At 41.6% G+C, this 21,732-nt stretch overlaps 1 protein-coding gene across 4 annotated transcripts in view; it reads right to left on the bottom strand.

Moving 5' to 3' along the window:
• The window catches only part of SUCLG2 (succinate-CoA ligase GDP-forming subunit beta), a 241,769-nt gene that overhangs the window by 62,695 nt on the left and 157,342 nt on the right, over window positions 1-21,732 (bottom strand). The window lies entirely within an intron of this gene.

Here is a 21,732-nt window from a genome sequence, read left to right as displayed (position 1 = left end):
TGACAGTTTTCTAATTATTCTGTCAAGCATCAATCTGTGAAGTTCCAAGTTCCTCAGAGCCCTGACTGACAGGGCAATCAGTGCTTTACTTAAAGTCTACGTATCAGCTCCTCCAAACAGCTCTGACCTGCCAAATGCTAAGAAAAGCAGTTTTTAAAAGGAATGCAAAATTTGACTATCACCACCACTCCCCAGTTTGTGCATATGCGGTACCAAAAATGTGCATGTACTCACCAAAAATTGCAGTTTCACCTCCAGTGCATATAGTGAAACTGGGAACAAAAAAACCACAGCACATGCTGCTTTCCCAGATTGTAACAGTTTGTACAAGGGATTTTTCTTTGGAGCAACTGCAGTTGGTGAAAAATCAGCTTCAGAAATACAGAGCTAAAGGGAGATGTGGAGTGTTTTTTTTTTTTTTTTTAAACACGAATCAGTTTCCAGAGCATTCCAATTAGCTTGTATTTGTCTCTTTTAAGACAAGTTTCTTCATACTACTTTGGGCCTGATTCTGCCCCTGTATTTGTGATGAAGATTACCCAACCCAATCAACAATCCCATTGAAATCAATGGGACTAAGAATTTGTGGAGGAAGGTATTACTCAGTAAGAGAGAGAACAGGGAAATCAAGTACTTCTTGTGACTAATAAGGACCTTATCTAGTTTAGGGGATAATGGATACTATTTATCTGGTCCTGATGCTGTTATTAAAGACATGAAATGTAAAAGAACATATGCATAAGAAGGTTCTATATGCTCTTTATCAAATTCACTATTAAATCCAAAACTGAATCTGAGTTTGACCACTACCTCTGAGCGTTTCAGGATACAGCTAGCATTGGACTGAGTTTGGAGCATAGGCAGTCATTTTGCACTCTGTAATCTCACGTTTAAGTTCCTTGATGTGGATCACTGGAATAGCTAATATTGATTATTCTTGGTTCTCATGCAGGTGACTCTCCTCAGCATTAGCTTGGTATTTCAGTTACCAGGGAACTATCCCAAATAGTTACTAGCTCAAAACATCTAGTTGGTCACACTCAACCTTCTCCAGCGGTTGAATCTGGAGGATGCGATGGTCATGGACTAACCATGGTGTCCTACATCTCCCTTAGGCACTAACTTTATGCGAGTGCTCAGAGAGTTTTTATAAAGGAATTTAATAAATATACAGTTTAGATTACCCTTTCAATAAAGGCTCACTTTTCAAATGCTGAAGCCCCAACTCAATGAGAAATTGAAACAATATCCATTTCTGTGCTCTACAGATTTTGTTGCACTTGTGAGATGTTGGTAGGAAAGATACACTTCTCAATTTATTCTCAACTCTCCTAAAAGTACCAACATCTAATGTTTTGCTATTGTTTAGGTTTATTCACAGAAGTGTCACATGCGCATCCAGCAATATGAAATAGCAGAATGTTTGTCAATATTGATTTCCATAGTGTTGAAACTTGAGTCCTATTCAAAGTCTTCCTCCCCCTCCCCCCAACCGCCTTAGATCTAGAGCTAAGATGCAAAATAATATAGGTTTGGTGAAGAGCCACTCGTCATCAAGAGTAGTGTACTGGAAAACAGGTGGATCAAAATGAAGAAATGTGGGGTTAATGAAGAAATGAAATGCCAGCAAGTCTGAAGTAGAAGGCACAACAGGCGTTATTGTTAATGACAAGGAGCCGCACAAGATATTCCCAATAGAATCAATCCTTAATTCTATTTTACTGGAAAAAAGTATATTATATAATTTAATTGGCATCAGGTTCTTGGACCTAGCAGTGAATCAAAACTTTCAGTAAATGGATTGCCTGTGATTTATGAAGTGGAAACCTCAGAATCTAAAGTCATACACCTTCCATGAATCCACATTATTTTGCAGTTGTCATTAGGCATGTCTACACTCTGGGTGCTATATAAGTCATCACTATGGTGACATGGTTAGTGTTGCATTATGGGCCAGATTCAGATATCCTTACTCACCCTCAATAGTGTATTATTTTGCAAGTGGGCTCATTGACTTCAGAGAGGACTACTTGTGGAGGAAGGCACTATGCAGTGTAAAGGAAACTACCAGAATCAGGCCCCACATGCATGGGTCCTGCTTGTTCACAAATATCACTTGATGGCATGGAGCTTACAAATTTGACCACTGATACAAGAAGTGGATCAAGAAGGGTCTTTGACAGAAGGCCAAAAATAGTAACAATCAATCGAGAAAAACTTGTCCTGCTGGCTGGCTAAACAGCTGCTAATCACATGTTGTTCTGTGATACTAAGTAGAAAACATGCTGGCAAAACTAAAGCACAGATATTTAATCATCATGGGAGATTGGTTTACTCTGCTGCTACGTATTGCAGGCTTGATTTTGGTTGAAATTGTTTTCATTTTTTCTCTTTAGTTCAATTACTTCTGTAATTTGCAAGGCAAAGTAAAAACAAAAAATTTATTTTCATTTCTCTTCTAAGTAAGATCCCTACCCCTCCAACAACAACTGTACAGGGTCCCATGAAATTCTGATTAAAGGCAAATCCTTCACAATTCAGAGACCACATACTCAAGCAGTGGTCGAAGGGGAAAATCTCCAGGGAAAGCAGGAACTAAACAATTCTGATAAGGTTACTGTGACTTTCCAGCAAACAGTAATTTGCTCTGTTATATTTCTTCAATGAAAAGTCATGCATTGTAGTCCCAAACCTTTAAATCAAATGATTTGTTGGACATTAGGCATTCAAGTCCCATTACCTATTATAAAATATTGACTCTGCACTTTCATTCATTTCCCCCAATAATTGATTTCTTTCTTTTTTGGGAGGATGGGGAAGGATGTTAGCCAGTTACACACTTAACAGTATTCTGGAAGGGTCGCAATCAGGATTTAGTTAAATAAAAGTAAACTCTGCAAAAAATTTTGAGCTTTACTTTTAAAAAAATACATTCTTTTGTCTATGACATCCTTTCACTTTTTCTGTGGCATGATTAATCCAAAATCTACCACCAATGGGAGTCATTTATATTTTACTTTAAGGCTTCTGCTTTAATAAGATTGAGTTTACCTTGTCAACAATAACAAAGCTTTGTACTAACTGTCATGGCTAATATTCTCAGACATTTGTGAATACAGCTCTAGTATGTGTTAGTAAGCCAAATTAAGGATCGCCTCTGGTCCCCCTTGAAAGTTGCCTTTTGGTCAACCGAATATTGTTATCAGGGGCGGCTCAAGGCCCCAGGATGCCAAGCGCGTGCTTGGGGTGGCATGCCGCGGGGGGCGCTCTGCCGGTCGCAGGGAGGGCAGCAAGCGGCTCCAGCGGACCTCCCGCAGGCGTGCCTGCAGGAGCTCCACCGAAGCTGTGGGACTGGCGACCGACAAAGTGCCCCCCCGCGGCATGCCGCCATGCTTGAGGCGGCAAAATGTCTAGAGCTGCCCCTGATTGGTATCATCCAGTAAATCCACAACTCCATGCAATCAGAAAAGTGGTTCTGCATTTCTGATGACCTGATTGCTGTGAGGCCTATGTCCTAAGCAGTAAGTCTCTCTGCATATGTAAAAACAAGGAGGAATCCTTGTGGCACTTTAGAGATACTGATACAGACTAACACAGCTACCCCACTGAAACCTGTCTCCATATATAGAAACTTTCTGTTCTGCCATGACAACCGGGATTGGTTGCTCCACTATTACTGACAGTTCCTGGAGTTTGTCTGTCTACAGCCAGCAACAGAATGTTCTTTGTCCCCCAGCAGTCTTTCAGAGCTTAAATTTGGCAAGCTTTGGCACACACTGTATAGCAACTGTGTTTGCTCAGACTTTCATTAAACAATTAGGGCCTGATTTTCAAAACAGGGTTCACACAATTGCATGCACAAAAAGGGGCATGAAAATGCACACCTCATTTCCATGTGTAATTATCACAACTACACAACCATATTCAGGTAGCTGTACATGCAAATAGCCAGGTATGTTCAACTGAGGCTTACTTCACATGCCAAATTCTGAAAAAAAGGTTCTCAATCTTTCTTCTCTTGGGAGATGGGGGGGCGAGGAGGGTGATGTTAAAGGTTTATAATAAGTGATCTCTTCCTGAGAGTTGGGGCACCAATGGCTTGAGACTATGTATGGTGGCTCTAAGCACTTTTTGTGTATGGTTCATTGTAAAGTGCTTAGTTTCAGTTGTGATAGAAGTTAGACCTTCAAAAATTTAAGGTTCAAAATGATATCATAATTTCAAATAAAGTTTAAAAGTGCAACTTAAAATTAATCTAGTTTACCAGATAATATTTATCTCTGTCTTCTTCAGAGTTCTGAAATACAAACGTTCCAAGCCATCTTTGAAACATTAGCCGTCTGAACGATTTACATATATTTCACTTGCATTCAAAAGAACGAAAAATATGAAGCTATTCTTTATATTACTCTTTATACACTATTTATATTCTTATAGCGCTAAGCTTTCTTCCCCAAAAATCTATCTTTTCAAATATAAATGTATTATAATTGTAAATACACTAGACTTACCATCTAAACATGCTAGTTTAATATTTTATTTTCACTGAAACATTAACATTAAGAGAAAAATGAAAAAAGTATATTTTGTCACTCATTAGAAATACATCATGCTGGAATGTAAATAGTACAGAACCCATTCTACTCTACAGAAGTAGATGTATATTACAGCATGACAGCACGTATTGCAGTTAAGGTTGAGAAGGCCTTTTTTTTGCTCACTTACTCCAATGAAGTTGCTCATTACTTTTTCAATCAAAAAAAACCCTGTTCCAATAACATTTTTGGATCTTGTTGGAACATTTCAGCAAAATCCATTCAGTCATACATTATCTACCATTCACTACTCTCTCCCTTTGTGTACCCACTATATACATAAGTGTGTATATATAGAGAGATTTACATGCGTGCGTGCACGCGCGCACACACAAACTTTCTTTTAATAGGGTGGGATTTTCAAAAGCACTCGTGTTGGGCTGATTGAAAAGTTTTCCATCAAAACTGTTTTCAATGAAATGCAATTTTTCCCACAAAATAGGCGTCCTTTCCAGAGCAATTTTTTTACTTTTTGTTGACAAAATAAAAAACGTTTAGGCCTAAAAGTTTTTGGTTTTAGGTTTGTGTGTTTTTGACAAAAAGTCAAAAGTTTTCCTATGAAAATACCCCTCATTTTTCAGCACGCCCTACACTCAGTTTCATATAAAATTTCTACCACCTTTAGTGGGAGCAGAGAAAGGTGAATGCTGAGTGATTTTGAACATTTTAATTTTTACACTTAGGTTGAACCTTAACTTTTAATAAGGAAGGATTTTAAACATCATTTAAGTGATGTCAATGAAGAGATATCAATTATATATTATTTATATTTTGCTCTGCAACCGTGCTTTGGGGCACCAACTGTGGATCAGGGCATCATTGCCCTGTATACACAGATATAGTAAAAATGACAGTCTCTGCCTCAGGGAGTTAATAATTTACATTAATCATAGATTATAAAGCTAAAAGGAACTATTGTGATCAGCTAGTCTGATCTGCTTTAATACAGGCCATAGGACTTCCCTGAATTAATTCCTACTTGAACTAGAGTGTATCTTCTAGAAAAACATTCACATGTGATTACAAAAGTCCATTGATGGTGAATCCACCATCATCCTTGGTAAATTGTACCAGTAGGTAATTCACTGTTTAAAAAATTGCACCTTATTTCCAGTATGAATTTGTGTAGTTTAACATCAGATCCTGTTCTCTTTGAAGCCAATGGGAGTTACTGGAAACGGAATCAGTCACTTATTCTCTACCAATAAATTGCTAAATATTTTATCCAATACAAAAGAAGGGTATTAGTTTGAATATCAGCTTTTTGTCACTAAATCTGTTAAGAGTGAATCAATTCATTTTGATATATAGGCTCTCATCATATATTTCAGTGTGTGCGGGATTTCTTGACCAAATTTCAAGTTTAATTCAATATCGTCATATGAGAAATACTATTACCTCTCCATTTATCAAATAAAGGTATTAAATGACATTTCCTTCTAACATGTTTGAAAATGCTCATACAGCAAATGAAGGTTGAATTTTGTAATAAGGAAGGACAGTATACTAAATCATAGCAAAATGTTCACTCTCAAAAAGGAAGAGGGGAAAAAATCATTTTTAGAAAGAAATTTAACGTACCGGGAGCAATAACAGAAAAGAAACCTCATGTGGAAACACAGTTCCTAGTGATTTACCCGGCACACAAATGAGTGAGATAAATTACTGTAGACCAATGAATGATAAAATGCTATCCAGAATGCTAAGGGTTAAGATTTTGGATGGATTTGTTGTTGTTTTTTTTTCTTCTAACCTCCAAGAACTAGAATCAGAAATCCAAGATGTTTGCTCAAAAGCTATTCTAGTAGAATTCTAGCTGAGAAAAAGAGATGTGCTCAGAATGTTAACACATGATTAATGAAGAAACCCATAGTTAAACTGAATGAAAAATAATTAACTCTGATATGTGCCAGTTGCTCCATGGGAATGCTAACTGATATGCACGGGCACAGTACTCCACTTACAGAACACTCCTCCGGTTGGGGAGAAAGACAATTCCCCATTGCTGGTCCCAGGAACGCAGATAAATATCTATTGTGTCTGAAAAAGAAGCTTCAATTGTGAGAAAGATGCCACTCAGATTAGAGTAAAAAATACGATCTAATTTGCTGAATGTACAAGTTTTTTGTTTTTTTTAAGGAAAAAAGGTTTCCCACTTTCTTTCTCAAATGAGGTAAACCTGAATCTACCATGGAAACTCTAACGAGCGAAGGGAAGAACATAGAAGTGAGAGAGGAGACAGGCATAGCCTCTCAGATGTGAAAAGTAGAAGGAAAAAAAACAAAACAAAGATATTCTCATCTTTCAAAGCGATTAACCACATCCCTGAAGAAGACTCAAGAAGTTAATTCAGCTCCATGTAATAAAGATAATACATGCAGGAGACACTTGTAGAAAGATTGAATGAATGGGAAGCATAAACTGCTGTGACAGACCCAGGCCATGGGTACAGGAGTCTGGTAAAGGGCAAATATACTGGTCACTGGATGAGTAGTTTTCTGTTCCCTGAGTGACCAGAGCAGGGGCTGCACTTAAGTAATCAGGAACCTGCTAGAACCAATTAAGGCAGACAGGCTGATTAGAACACCTGCAGCCAATCAAGGCAGGTTAATCAGGGCACCTGGGTTTAAAAAGGACCTCACTCCAGTCAGGGAGGGGGGAGCCAGAGGAGAGGAAGTATGTGAGAGGAGCTGGGAGCAAGAGACACAAGGAGCTGAGGGTGTGCTGCTGGAGGACTAAGGAGTACAAGCGTTATCAGACACCAGGAGGAAGGTCCTGCAGTGAGGATAAAGAATGTGTTTGGAGGAAGCCATGGGGAAGTAGCCCAGGGAGTTGTAGCTGTCATGCAGCTGTTACAAGAGGCACTGTAGACAGCTGCAATCCACAGGGCCCTGGGCTGGAACCCGGTGTAGAGGGCGGGCCTGGGTTCCCCCCAAACCTCCCAACTCCTTATCAGACACAGGAGAAGTTGACCCAGACTGTGGGGAAGATCACTGAGGTGAGCAAATCTGCCAAATAAGCGCAGGACCCACCAAGGTAGAGGAGGAACTTTGTCACACTGCACATGATATCAACTGTAAACAAATAACCTGTTCTTATTCTAGGATCTTTACAGTGGTTCTTATTAAAATGTAAGATATCTACATATCTATATACATTCAAATAATCATACAATATATTTTACATTGATACCAGCCTTTTGATTGACACAGTTATTTCTAACAATCTTGCTTATTACTTCCTCATGCTGTTTGTTGTTGCCCAGTCCAGTCTGCTGGAACATGCTGTGGCCGCGCCGCCCAGCCCAGCCCGCTGGTCAAGGGTAAGTGGCTGAGCCCGCTGGAACATGCTGCGGCCACGCCGCCCAGCCCAACCCGCTGGTCAAGGGTAAGTGGCTGAGCCCGCTGGGACGTGCTGCGTCCACGCTGCCCGGCCCAGCCCACTGGAACATGCTGCAGCCACACCGCCCTGTCTGGCCCGATGGAGCAGGCTGCAGCTGTACTGTCCAGCCTGCCGGAGCAGCTCCAGTCAGGCCAGAGACATCCTGCCCTGGCCCTCCCCAGATAAGGTGGGAAGGGATGGGCAGATTGTGGAGGTCCCCAGCTAGGAGTGGGGTCATGTAGGGTGTGGTCACAGGGTTTACTCCACTCCCCCCCAAAATATTCCCCACCCGTTGCTGTCCCCGCCCGTCAGGGTAAGCAGTTAGCGCACCAGGACACTTTGTTTACTTAGGTTCACCTCGTGCCCGCAGACGCTCGAGGTAAACAAACCATCTCGGCCCAGCTGCGACTTATCCTGATGGCCTGGGAGCCAAAGTTTGCTGACCCCTGAATTATAGGGTCGGCTTACGAACAGGTTATAACAAATTTTCATTTTTACTTATCCATCTTGGGGGGGTTGGCTGATAAACGAACCAGCTTATGAGCGAGTACATATGGTATTTTGAAAGAATAAAAGTATTAGCTATTTGAATATGACCAACTTTCTCAAACAAAGCTACCTAGACAATAGATGACAAAAGATCCATGGTTATTTTTCAGTATTTTATGCTGTGTATATACATTATCGAGACAGCACGTAAAATGACAAAACAACAAACAGCTGATTTCTACACTGATGCTTGAAGAAGAGCACTGTGTTACCGAGACCGAATGAGAAAATGACTATTTGAGAGAGACAGTTCCTCATCTAGGTTTATCTCAGTGACGGACAGATGGAAGTGAGGTGATCAGAACTCTTAATTTTGATGGAAAGAATGTAATCACTTTTTTCTGACAGCCTTAACAAGCCAAATATGTAAAATTAATGGCTATTAAGACACACTTTACTCTACAGACTAACTTTACTAAGTAGGTAAAGTACGAGTTCTAATTATATTTTATTTCCTACCAATATGACCTTTTAATTTGATTAGAGTTTCATTCCTCCTCTAAATGTGCAAGATGGATTATCTGTAATAAGATTCATAATCAATTATTCATCCCAGTAGATTGAAATACCAGTTTAACTAAGGTACCCAAAAATCTCTTAACTTCTTATATTTATTCACTGTGAAGCGAGACAAATACACCTTTAAAATCTAAAGCAGTTTGTAAAGTATAATAAAGTAAAGAGTCAAATACTTCTGAGATTTATTAGCTCATCATGTTATATCCTTTAACTAAGCACTGAGGACATACACATGTATATATACATTGGTTCTGCTATCAGGTGTCCAGCAAATAAAGACTCTATCATTAGCAAATGTTTGAAGAGACTGGACTTAACTTCAATTATTTAAACAAGAAAAATCTCAATACCTGAAACCCAGCAGTCACGTTAGTCTTATGTCCCATCATAGGTGAATAATAGACGAAGACCCCAATGGGCGCTTAATAAGATATGGCTTGAGACCAACGTCCCTAACCAGTCCTTTCCTCAGACAAAGAACTGGGCAGGAACATGTGGTGCTTCTAATCTGTATTTGATATATAATGTACCTGCCATATCCATTTATTTGTTGTATCCTGCTGCCCACTCACGCTTGACCCTGTATTCACGTATGAGGTAAACACTGGCCATGCTTTGACACCATTACCAAAAGGACTCCTGAGAAGCTGCAACATCTACTCAAATTCTGCCTGCAGCTTGAACAATAGAGCACCAACAGAACACTTATTCTGACACACACAGAGTATGTGTCTACATGAACATTTAGTTCATGGCAAGCGGAGATGTGAATTCACTATGAACTAGCCTGCCGCAGACAAACTCTGCACATGGACCTTGCTGATTCATTAACGCACTGTGATCTAGTCCTGGACATTGTGGGGATTCACTCAGGTGGAAATGATCTTGGCCTTTTCCTGGTGTACTCCTCAAATGATGTACGAAAGCAGATTTGGGCCAACTCAGAGATTTGCGTCCAGGAGCTGTGATAGACTTCTCTGATGTGTATGATGATTGGCATGATTCCTACAGCGACAATATGAAAGCTATTAATAAGTGTTGGAGAGACATTAATTGGGAAATTGGAGGGTTCATGGCTGACTAGAAAATGTGTACTGTATGGCACAGAAACATGACACTTCACTATTTCTCAGAGATGGGGTATAGCGATCGGACAGGGGTCAGAGGATCTTTCTCTCAAACATAGAACTGTCAATATGTTGACACAGAAACCCCCTCTGTAATTTCTCTCACTGGCCCTGCCACAAACTACATCCTTCAACCATTCTGAAATGCAGTCACCATTCCACTATAACACAGTTGTCCTTTGTTCTAGGAACCACATGTGAATCAGGTTATAGGAGCAGGGAGAAGTAACAACAACAGAAACTTTTGCATAACAGGGAGTGAGGACTTCAGATATATGGTTGGAGATGGGGATTGGTAGCTGGGGAGAAGTATTGAAGCAGGCTGGTGGGGCCTAGCTGATGTGTGTGTATTGGGGATTGGAGGCACTGGCTGGCTGCATAGGTATGCAAATTGCAGGGCATGATGTGTACAACTGCCTAAATGACTACTGATTCCTACCAACAACATATCCTAGTTTTTTGAACCAGAAGAGAAATTCAACGGCAAACCCCCCCTACATTAATCCAGAGTTAAGGTTGCTTGGTGGTACGTCATCCCCTTGCAAAATGCTGAGTTAAGCAAAACTCAAAAGTCTAAAAAGGTACATGTGAATGGGGCATATTGGGGCATTGCTAAAAGAAGACATGGGCAACATTAACTGCGCATTTCCTGGTTTTGCAAGGGGCTAACATATCACCAAGCAACCTTAACTCTGCATTAATGTAGCTTTTTGCCATTAATATATAATTATTTGGATTACCAAATAGCCCCTTTTTTGAAATGCAGTTACTTTTGATTATAAATGTATCGATTCAATACAATCATCTTTGTAAATCGTAAGTGAGATTGCAGATTTCCACAAATACTGGCAATATGCCGGCAATCTCTTAAAAAAGAAAAATCCTTTTTGAAATGAAAGTTTGTTTTTCTAGCGCTTCACATACATTAAGTAGTGTGAAAGATGACTAGTCATTTCAAAATAATGCCTGCACAAGCGCAAGGATGTATGTTTTTAAAAAAACCAAAACTGATCAAGTTTTATTAGTTTATATTGCAAACATCTTCTCACAGATACAGTACTGATGAAAAGATGGGTATGTCTTAAGTTAATGCCCACTATGGCATCTGGACATCTTCACCATTGCATAGCCTCATTGCATTCAATTAAAGATAAGGTATTTGCAGAAACCTGACGGAGAAAATGTGACCTCCCTATTCCAATCTTAAAAGGGGCCTCTATGATCTAATGAGTCCTTTTCATCTCTAACTACTATGACCCTATGACAGGAATCCGACACTATCAAAAGCCTGAAGAGAGAAAGCATTACTGATCATACAAAATCTGAAGTAGTATTTAGCAATTTGACTCTCCTTTAAATATTCTATTGTTGTCCCAAACAAAAACTGTTTAAATTTGGTTGCTTCATCGTAAACAACAATCATAGCCCTGTCTTCAAACAAATATTTTAACATTTAGAGGCTGTACATTCATCTGAGGGGGTGTGGGTCAGTGGTGAGCTCCAGCCAGTTTGCACCGGTTCGCAGGAACCGGTTGTTAAATTTAGAAGCCTTTTTAGAACCGGTTGTTCCAGGACAACCAGTTCTAAAAAAGCTTTTAAATGTAACAAAGGCTCAGGCAGGTGTCCACCCAGCCCCCGGCCCCAGCTCACCTCCCCTGAACACTCCGCTCTCCTTCTCCTCCCCCTCCCCTGCTTCCTGCGAATCAAATGTTCCCGAGAAGCCTGAAACAAGCAGCAGGCAGGTAAGCTGGGCCGGGGGGTACGGGACGCGCAGCCCTGTCCGGCTCCACCTGAGCGCCCCCGACTCGGGCTGGTCCTGGCTGAGCGGCTCCGACCTGGCCCAGCTCGGGCTCCACGGCGCCGGTCTTGGTGCCGGCTGAGCGGCTCCAGCCGGCCTGGGAAGTTGGGTCCCGCCGCGCTGGTACCGGTGCCGGCTGAGCGGACCCGGTCCTGGCCCCAGGCAGTGTGCTAAGGGGGCAGAGAGTGTGTGTGTGGGGGGTGTTCGGTGGGTTGTAGGGGGATGGATAGGTGTCGGGGCAGTCAGAGGGAAGGGAACAGGGGAATTGAATGGGGGTAAAGGTCCCCGGGGGAAGTCAGGAAGGAGTAGGGGTTGGATGAGGTGGTTAGGGCAGTCACGGACAGAGATAACGGGTGGTTGGATGGGGCAGGGTCCCAGGGGGCCATCAAGAATGAGAGGAGAGGTTGGATGGGGCGGCAGGGGGCAGTCAGGAGACAGGGAAGGTGGGGTCAGGGGTCCCCGGGGGTGTGTGTCAAGGAACATGAGAGGATGAATGCGGCACGACCCCCCAGGGAGGGGGGATGACCCCCTCATGAGATGAGGAGGAAGGAACCTGTTGTTAATATTTTGCCAGCTCATCACTGGGTGTGGTCTAATGGTCTGAAGAGTCATGAGACCTGGGTTCTATCCTCAGCTCAGTCACTTACCCTTGAACTTGGGCAAGTTGTTTTCATCTGTTTCTCATCCCACCCTCTGTCTCTGTTGTCTATTTTGACCGTAAACTCTTCAGGGGAAGGATGTTCTCTCACTAGGTGTTTGCACAGTGCCTAGTAGAATGAGTTCCTGAGTCCAACTGAGGCCTCAGGCACTACCGTAAGAGGAAAATAATAATAGCAGGTTGACATAATTAGATCTAGTTGCTGAAGCATTTGATATTTACATAATTTACTAGCTTGAAACTGCCTGACTTTGATGTCAAAAACACAATCAGGGCACCTCTCAGTTTTGTATTGCTATTTATTTATTTGTCATTTGGTTCATACAAAAACAACGCTATGTGTACAGTCCCTGTTAGGATGTGGCTCTGCAAAAAGAAAGGAGGCCATACTGAGAGAACGTCACTCCTATGGCACTTTACATCTATTATGTACTGCATAAGCCTTTAATTAATGCCCAGCTTCCCCATGAGGTAGATGAGTATTATAACCCACATCTTACAGCTACCCAACATTAGGGGACGTTTTTAAAAATTCAAGCCTAAGTATTTGCCGCAGGACAAAGTCAGTGTTAGAGTCCACGTCAGAATGCCTTGGCTCCCCGTCGAGTTCAGTGACTAGGCATTGCTTCCTCTCAAAGAAATCCACCATTTTTAGCATACAGCCAGTACATCATGGACATTTTTCACTACAACAGTTCTCCAACAATAGCTTTTCAAGGACTTAAAAATCCGTCCCATGCCTCACTCACTTGCGGGAAAACACGCAAGGCATAAAGAAAACACTTTGCCTGCTGGGCAAAGAAGAGCGGGGTAATGAGGTGTGTAAAGGATGTATGATATTTGAATGAGAAAGCAAAAGGGTTTCTAATGACTATATAAGAATATGGTTCTCTCTATATTATCCGAAATGACATGCAATCTGACAATGCAAACAAATCCGACGCTAGCATGCTGTAATACGTCTATACCTGAGTGCTATTTACATTTCATTTCAACTTCACTGTATACACACTGACACCGGTAGCTGAGGGAGCCAGGAAGGTCATCTGATCCTAATGCTCAAAAGTCAGACATCCTTACAATTTTAGAAAACTCAACTACCCGTAATCAGTCAGTTACTTAAATACAGAAATTGACCAACAGGCTAGTCTTCTACCACCCTGCTCTATTCCTATAATGGGCCCCTGGTTAATGTACCCTTATTTGTTTTAAACTTTACATACCATCTTCCACCTGCAGATTTTAAAGATTATTTATTCTGAAGAGATGCTGCTGAAGAGCAAAGAGGAAGCTGTTAAAAGCTCCAGTCCCCAACAGTTTGCTGATTCCCCTTTATTCCTATGGCCGTGGCAGAACTGTGGGAGGAATAGCAGCTTGGCCTTGACTCCCCCACCCTCAGCAGCGGGGAAGAACAGTGGAAGTAATATACATAACCATGTTTCAGAGCTTCAGCGGGTGTCATGAGATGAGACAATGTACATAAGAACATAAGAACGGCCATACTGGGTCAGACCAAAGGTCCATCCAGCCCAGTATCCTATCTATTGACAGTGGCCAATGCCAGGTGCCCCAGAGAGAGTGAACCTAACAGGTAATGATCAAGTGGTCTCTCTCCCGCCATCCATCATCACCCTCTGACAAACAGAGGCTAGGGGACACCACTCCTTACCCATCCTGGCTAACAGACATTAATGGACTTAACCGCCATGAATGTATTTAGTTTTCTTTTAAACCCTGTTATAGTCCTAGCCTTCACAACCTCCTCAGGCCAGGAGTTCCACAAGCTGACTGTGTGCTGTGTGAAGAACAACTTCTTTTTATTTGTTTTAAACCTGCTGCCCATTAATTTCATTTGGTGGCCCGTAGTTCTTCTATGATGAGAACAAGTAAATAACTTTTGTTTACTCACTTTCTTCACACCAGTCATGATTTTATATACTTCTATCATATTCTCCCCTTAGTCTCCTCTTTTCCAAGCTGAAAAGTTCTAGCCCAGAGGTAGGCACGCGTGCTGAAGTCGGCATGCGAGCTGATTTTCAGTGGCACTCACACTGCCCGGATCCTGGCCACCGTTCCGAGGGGGCTCTGCATTTTAATTTAATTTTAAATGAAGCTTCTTAAACATTTTAAAAAACTTATTTATTTTACATACAATAATAGTTTAGTTATATATTATAGACTTATAGAAAGAGACTGTCTAAAAACATTAAAATGTATTACTGGCACGTGAAACCTTAAATTAAGAGTGAATAAATGAAGACTCGGCACATCACTTCTGAAAGGTTGCAGACCCCTGTCCTAGTCACTAATCTCTCCTCATAAGGGACCCATTCCAAACCCCTAATCATTTTAGTTGCCCTTCTCTGAACCTTTTCTAGTGCCAGTATATCTTTTTTGAGATGAGGAGACCACATCTGTACGCAGTATTCAAGATGTGGGCGTACCATAGATTTATGTAAGGGCAATAAGATATTCTCCATCTTATTCTCTATGCCCTTTTTAATGATTACTAACATCCTGTTTGCTTTTTTGACTGCCACCACACACTGCGTAGATGTCTTCGGCGAATTATCCACGATGACTCCAAGATCTTTTTCCTGATTAGTTGTAGCTAAATTACCCCCCATCACATTGTATGTACAGTTGAGGTTATTTTTCCCCAATGTGCATTACTTTACATTTATCCACATTAAATTTCATTTGCCATTTTGTTGCCCAATCACTTCATTTCGTGTACAGTGTTCCCTCTTTGGTCCATGATATAACACACTGAGCTGGCCCTGGGCATTCACTGAACTGCAAGTCTTACTCGCTGTCCAGCTGGGTTCCTTCCTCTGCCCACCTCACTACCAGGATTACAATGTACTGCAGGTTAAATTCAACTTTTACTGACACTTGTGCAAACTCACTGCCCTTCGATAACGTTATCGTATTACCATAGCGCCTAGGAGCCCAGTCAGACCAGGACCCCATTGTGCTAGGTGCAGTACAAAAACAGAACAAAAAGACAGTCTCTGCCCCACAAAGAACTTGTGTGAGTCCTGTGTCCTCAGTGGACCTTGACGGCCACAACTGAATCAAACTTAGTAGAAAGATCTTTTGAAGAGGCATAAGGAGGAAAACAATGCAACTCACTCTCCCAAAACTCGTTAGGCTCTGCAGAAGTGAGAGTTAACACAACCATAAAAACCTTACGTTTATCATTAACCTAGAATTTTGAATACACACAAGGCACAAAACTCCTGAGTATGAAAGTAACATTTTCACACAGTAAAGCCACACCTTTATGATAAAAGATAGTGAGCAACCTGGCTGATGGGAGGAACTATGACTTCAGAACCAACACCCTTGAGCAAGTGTCTGTATATGTTTAATTGACCAGGCTGCTCTACTCTCATATACTACTCCAGGAAATAACTGTTCCCCGCCCCCTTCTAACTTGCTGCCGTTACACAGAATAGGAACTATGAATTTTATGAATTGAACTCATACACTCCCAAAAGATAAAGTCCAAGTAAATTAAACAATTTCCTGGTTGAAGTGTGAAGTTTCACTTTACTTTCTCTCCCCCTGAGCCCAAAATCTCTTAATAAACTCAAACCTTTGCTGTGGTAGTACAAAACAACAACTCCCTTCTGCTACTACGTAATGGGCTGCAACTTTAAGAAAACTAATATTCAGAATCCCTCAAGCCCAAATGATAAACTGATAGCAAATAGTTCTTCTGTAATAAGCAAGGATAACCTGTATTATCTGAACACAAAGCACCAGTGGAAAATAAGTGAATTGCAAAATATTTAATGATACTCTCCTTCTGAATTCTGTTCAGTGCCTCGGATGTTGAGAAAATGAAAAACCACAAGACTTCTGCTTCACACACAACTGAATGTCAAAGCACATCAATGTCATTATTTTTCCTTCACTGAGATGGATAGAGAGATGCATCTGACATAAGCAAACAGCAGTGATAGGAATAAGAATGCTTATTTCATATTCACAAAACAATTATCTGTTTGGACTAAGGAATGGCTGAAGAAAAAACAAATTAAGCTTCTTTTGGGTTTGGTATTAATTATTCCCTTTATATGAGTTAACAGATTCAATATATAATATTTTTCTTGAAAAATATTTGTTAGTCAATATAATTTTTTTCATATATGACAAGTAAACACTTGCTAACATCAACTGATTGGATTAAATTCTGCCATTGTCAATTACACCATTTAAAACAATAGGAGCTTCAGTTGTTGAAAGAGATTAATTTCAGTCCCTCTTTTCAGTAAAGTTAACTACTTTTCAATGCATCATTGCATTTAGATTCCACTGTTCAGGTCAGTGCTGGAGGTCAGTCAATGGTAAAACAGAACTGCTTATAATTTCTTCAAGGTGACTTTGCATCTGTCTACTTATACAAGCTTCTTTACTTTAATATCTGATTGTATTTTATCCTTCCTGTGAGAGAGGCAAATATCTCCATCTTACAGGCTGGGAACTGAGGGACAAGGTAGATTAAAGTGATTTTCCCAAAGTCGCAAATCAAGTCTGTGTCTGGGGTGGCAACTGAACCCAGCTCTCCTGAGTTCCAGTCCAGTGCCCTATCCAGTCGACCACTGTTCCTACCCTGTCAATATCTTTTAGATTTTCAAGCACATTGGGTCCATCACCAGGGCTCCCAGAAAGTACTGAAATACAAATAATCAATAATAGGTCAGCGTTTTTCAACATCGGTGAGGACAAAAGAAGAATTTGGTGAGAACAAGTAACTGCTCACTGATCAGCACTCTACCAGGGGTTTGCTGATCAGCACTCCACTCCGCTCATCTGAGGGTGTCAAACAAGCCCCTTAGCACTGCTGTGGCACTGAAGACTGCAACTTCTTTTCTGCCTTATTGTGTGAGAAAGAAGAGCAATGAAATCCCACTGATCCCTCCCAGCAGCACAGAAAACGAGGACAGAGACGAGAACTTTCCCTTCTTCATGCAGTAGCCACAGGAAAGGGAAGAGAGCTCAACTTCTGCCAAGGCAGAGGCATCACAGGAATTTGTGCAAAGGAGACAGGCAAGTGGGGTCACAGGAAGAAAAACGCGGCCAGATTTTGGGCTGCTAGGGGGAAAAAGAAACATTCAGCACCACTTCTACAGCCAATCTGACAAATGCAGCACTGACTAGCTGGAAGACAGCAAACAAGGTCAGAATAGGATGAAAAGCTCAAATAAGACTCAAATTTTAAAGGTGGGATTTCCATGGTTAGTATTTTCCAAGAAACGTTACTAATTTCTTTTCTTAAATGCTGACATTAACAGGCAGACTTAGGAAACCTGTCAAACTACAAGAACATTATAAACTTCTCCTCAAACAGAATGTTCTCAGCTTTGCACTACCCACTTCCTTCCCCAATACTTTATAAGAAATATACACTTTAAAGAGCGAGTCCTGTTTTAAAGTATATTTGATTATTTTCTGGAAGATTTAATTTCTTGTAGAGTCCCCAGCTAAAAGTTCAGAACAATATATTGTAGTCAGCTGCCCTCAGCGCACCTTGTGGTTTATATAATTCTCAGAGGCTCTGTCTTTAATAGGCCTGGAAACTCCCAAGAGCAAATTTTTATTTTCTTGGATAAGGTAGGAAACAGGTTAAAGCTTGTAGGGTAATTAAAACTGACTACTGACTCCAAGTACTATACTAAACATCATAACCCAGGGGGATCAAAGCTCAATATTAGTTAAGAAATGGAAAAGGCTCATTAGATCAGATCATCTTTTCCATCTCCCTGTCAATGGAGAAAATAGTATTCAGATTGAGGAAGGACCTGATATTAAACTGCCATTTGTTTACTGAAAAGAAAAAATATAAAATGTTTATTTTAAAATTGGCAATAAGCTTCTCTGTGACCATAAGATGCACAGCAATAAGGATGGTCACACATACATCATGAGTTTAGCCACTAGTTTGTCCAAACCTGGTACAGTTAATTTGTGACTGAGGATATGTCTACACAGGAACCAGACACCTGCAGCTGGCCCAGGCCAGCCGACTTCGGATCACAGGGCTCAGGCTGCGGGGCTCTTTCATTGCTGTGTAGGCTTCAGGGCTGGAGCCCGGGCTCTAGGATTGTGCGAGGAAGTCTACCCAGCAGTGAAACAGCTCCACAGCCCAAGTCCTGTGAACCCGATTCGGCTGGCACGGGCCAGCCACGTGTTTTTCTTTGCTGTGTACCCTGTGTTTAATAGAAGACTGATACACCGCTATATGTCCTCAGAAATCCTAATTGAATCCCATACATTTTCTTCATAAATCACTGCTGAAAATGAAAGCTGAATTTCAGCTGATATCACGCTGACTTGAAACAGTGTCACTGATGGCCATGGAGCCAAAAGGATAAAAGCTAAATCAGTGAAATCACAGGGCTGACAAGAGGTATCAGAAGTGCCTCACTGAAACCAGACAAAGCCCCTCTAGGTGACTAAAACATAAAAGCTGGGGAATGTTTGACTGGTGCGCAGAGACAGAGTCAAAGGATCTGAGGTTAATAACTTAAAAATGGACGATGAGCAGTAATTTCTATAAGATTCAAAATTTAAAGTGGACAAAGCCAAAATCATCCCTTGTACTTATGCACTAAAGCATTTGACATTCCTATTAGTTAAATGCCCTCCAGCAGATAAGTGTCCTGCTGAAAACTATTCTAGAAAAAGTACTTGCCCACTGGGATACTAAGCAGTCAGGAGTGGGAAGCAAAGAGAAATGGTCAAAAAGTGAATGAGAGAACAAAGGGAGAGAGAAATAAAACAAAACAGGAAAAGGTCTACAAAGTAAGAAAATTCATTCAGTGAAAAGAGAGAGGCAGAGACACAATACACAAAGGGTAATGTAAAATTATAAAAAAAGAAGGAGATAAAGGGACAAACAGGAGAAGGTTAAGTAAATGAAATGAAGAAAGGAAAAATGAAATAAAAAATATAGAGATATGAGCTACAGAGCATTCAGGCTGGTGACTTGCACATCTCGGGCTGGACTCTCACATGGTAAAATGGCATAGATCCATTGAGCTATGCCAGTTATCTCCACTCTGATTTCAGTGAAGATCTGGAGAAGGATGGTGATAGTCAGATATTAATGAGAGGTACAGAAATGCCTCTGAATAATATTAATTAATTAAACTGGATACATGTCTCATCAAAATCAGCACATGCAGAGCACCTCGGAAATCTGCAGTCACAATGATAGCGTGAGAGCACATCTAACTTTATTCCATAATCATCACTGCAGCATGTTGTCGAGGCAAGACCTCTTATTCAGCCCTTGATTACTGTATTGAACACCCATCTCTGAATAATACAGACAAATGTCAAACCTTTTTCCTTTTTTAAAAAATCTGTGACTCTAGTACTCATAAAAGTGAGGGAGGATCTAGCAGTGCTGACTAGTCTCAGGCATAGTATAGGTAACTGTTCAAATCTCTCCCTAGATAATTCTGCCAGGGCCTGTTCCCCACCCCCTGACTTGCAGCACCCTTGCTTTTCTACTTGTGTTATTTCAAGCACAGACCTATCAATCAAGCTGACGTGTGTCATGGATTGTAAAATCCCCAACCCAGACTAGGTCAAAAGGGACAATCCACTTCCTTCATTTGTAACCTTGGGCATAACCAGACCCCTTTGTTGTTAATATTACTGGGGCAGGGGGTCACACGCTCCGTAGCTTGGACACACCAAGAGCTCCTTGCATTCATCCATTCCCTTGCCCCACAAGCTCCCTATGGGTCACCCTCCCCTCTCCTCTTTTTCACGACTCCCTACAACTCCTCCCAATCTCCCTTCTGCCAGGGGTTCTGTGTACCCCACTATCTCCTTTCTCTCCTATGAGGGCTCCCCATACCATCAGCTGTGTGTACACCCTTGTTCCCACTTCTCTGATTCCAGGGGTTCCCATTCTCCTCTTTCCTCCCATACCAAGGTCCCCCCAATCTTTCCCCACCCACTGAGATGTTCTGGGGTTCACCCAGGCCAGTAAAGGGTTCTGTCACTGCATGCTCTGTAACATTGGAGGCCTTAATGCTGTGCTGTTGTGGCTCAGAGTCCTGACACCAGTAGCCAGCCCACAAGCACAAGCTTCCATCAGCCTACTTACAACTTGCAGGGTGCCCCCGCCCAAGCCCTTCCGGTCCCAAGCACAGCTCTATGCACACACGAATACATAAACTCATCATGACAATCAAGTTCAGAATATTACAAGCTTTCATAAAAGACCTCACTTGAAATAGTTTATACACAATATGACTGTACAATTGCTCATTCTTTGGGGTTCAGATCCCTGTTCTCCCCACGGGGTGGACCTAGACTGTCACAGTGACACCACAGGTTGTGTGCGCCTTCTCATTCCATTCTTCACTCATAGCAGGGTGTCCCATTTTACCATGGTAGAGACTCTGTGTGAACCCTAATTCCCCCATGCCAGAAGCTCTGTCTACCCCCCAACATTCCCACCATGCTAGGGCTTTTGTATGCCTCACTCCCCCACACTAGGGTCCCCCAGTCTGGGCCCCTGCCATGTCAGGGACTGTCTGCATGCTTCCACGACTCCCCTTCCTCCATTTCTGCCCTGCCCCAACTATTCTTCTTTACTTTGGGGAGACAGGTCCTTCTGGGTGCCAATATGTTAAATTCCATTGGAAAGATGAGCAGGGATGAGATGGGGAATTGTTTTGCTAGAAGGCATTAATAAGTGCCATTGACCAATTGTTTGATCTACAGACAACTGCAGAGACTCTAGAGGCTATGGCGATGCTTGTGTGCTGGCAGGGGATTTGTGGACTCCCCATTATGGCCCTTCTGGTTTTCTGATTTACCTCCCAGGCTAATGATGCCAAGAACATTCCCTGAAATTTGGAATTGATCAGACGTGGCATCCAAAATTAAAGCAATAATTTTAGAGAGAGAGATCAACAGAGAAATGCCCTTGAGGTGAGCATAAGGCCTTCACAAGCTCAGCCAATTGTTTGTATTATAGCAGTGCCTAAAGATCCCTAATTGTGCTCGGCGCTGTACGAACACATAATAATGGAGCGCCTGCCCTTAGATAAATCAGACGAGTGGAATTTTATT

Source organism: Chelonoidis abingdonii, chromosome 17 (genome assembly GCF_003597395.2).
Source record: "Chelonoidis abingdonii isolate Lonesome George chromosome 17, CheloAbing_2.0, whole genome shotgun sequence".
Taxonomy (NCBI): Eukaryota; Metazoa; Chordata; order Testudines; family Testudinidae; genus Chelonoidis; species Chelonoidis abingdonii.
This window is presented reverse-complemented; position numbering and strand designations above follow the sequence as displayed.